The following is a 1,520-nucleotide window of genomic DNA, read 5'->3' as shown; positions in this document are numbered from 1 at the left end:
GGCGGACTATGAAATCCAGTTGGCCGGAAATACATTACCATAAATGGTAGTTCCGAAGAAAATAGTGTGATGAAATAAACAATGAAACGAAATAAGCAACAGCAGATTTTGAACAAACTGAAAAATCTGACCCATAAAAAAATATAAAAATAACTTTGCGGTAACTGGACAGAATAAATTGCACAAAAATAGTTTATAAATGCAAAAAAGTGCATTTAGCATGATATGTCTCCTTTAAATGTGAAATTTTTTCTAGACTTGATGTTATACAACTAAGTTAAAATAAGATCTTGATGTTTAAACCTTTTTAGAAGGAAGAATTGTTTTTTCCCCCAATGAAATTTTTTCTTCCATTATTTAATTGACAAGTGACCYAGGTTAAAAACCTAGAATATTTTGTCATTTTGGAGAGAATATGTTAAGAAATTGGTCAGATTAAGTATTAGTAATTTTAATCTTACTGCAGAKCAGCAGGTTATCAAGGCTGCCTTGGCTGAACCAGTCTGCTCTGCGAACCATTTTGTGTAATGCCCAGATYGGTACAGCTTGAGTAGTTATACTTGACTGAAGAGAATTAAAAACTTCATACACAACTTTTCTCCTCTCAGTCACGAGAACAAGGCRAGAATCTCTGGACTCAATGGCTTTGCACAACAAAAATTCTCAAGTAAAGGTAAGTGGGGGAGGACCCACAGAAAAGAGCCACCAAGACTCTGACCTGGAACATCAGGTAGGTCAAATACCCAAAGAAAAGAAACCTTGTGAAAGCAGTCATGCATTTGAGAGGCAAAACTTGTCCTGTCCTGTAGACACAAAGTATGCCACCAGAGATTCAAATCAATTTTTCACATCTCAGTCAGGCCCTGACATTAGAATATGAAGACCATTCAAAACAATCCAGTCCACAACAGGCAATGGCTGTGAAACAAGGTAAATCTGAAGATCCAGTACTACAGAAGCTTGCTAAGAGCATTTTTTTTAGCCAAATGATGAAGTGGACATGGATAAAGATATTTTCTTTAAAACGGTGTTCATCCTAAACCTCCACCCAACTGTTGGCATGGAACTATGCACCCAAATATGACTATCAAAGAGCTAAGAGARCTAACAACCAGAGCTTTCTATAAAACAAATTCACCAAAATAAGTACTCCTACCCCTAGTGGTATCTCACAGATTTTCATTAAATCTAGTTCGTTGGAACTAGAAGGGACAAGTTCCAAATCGGGCAACCAAAAACAATCCAAAAAAGGGGATTGGTCCAAAAAGGGACTCTAGGCTCAAAATAGTTCAAACTGTGCTCAAAACTGAACAATGTTGTCATATCAGACCTCGAAAAAATCAAAAGAACAAACACTACAGAGCAGTCAGTACACACAACAGGGAAAAAAAGAAAACACAATGATAAGATTGTGAAGCTTTTGAAATAATCTTTATTATCCACAAAGGAAAAGGCATTTCCTTAACAAAACACATGCATAGCACTTGTAGTAAAATAAATAAATAAATAAATAAATAAAT

This window comes from Austrofundulus limnaeus, unplaced genomic scaffold (genome assembly GCF_001266775.1).
Source record: "Austrofundulus limnaeus strain Quisiro unplaced genomic scaffold, Austrofundulus_limnaeus-1.0 Scaffold61, whole genome shotgun sequence".
In the NCBI taxonomy this organism is placed as follows: domain Eukaryota; kingdom Metazoa; phylum Chordata; class Actinopteri; order Cyprinodontiformes; family Rivulidae; genus Austrofundulus; species Austrofundulus limnaeus.
This window is presented reverse-complemented; position numbering follows the sequence as displayed.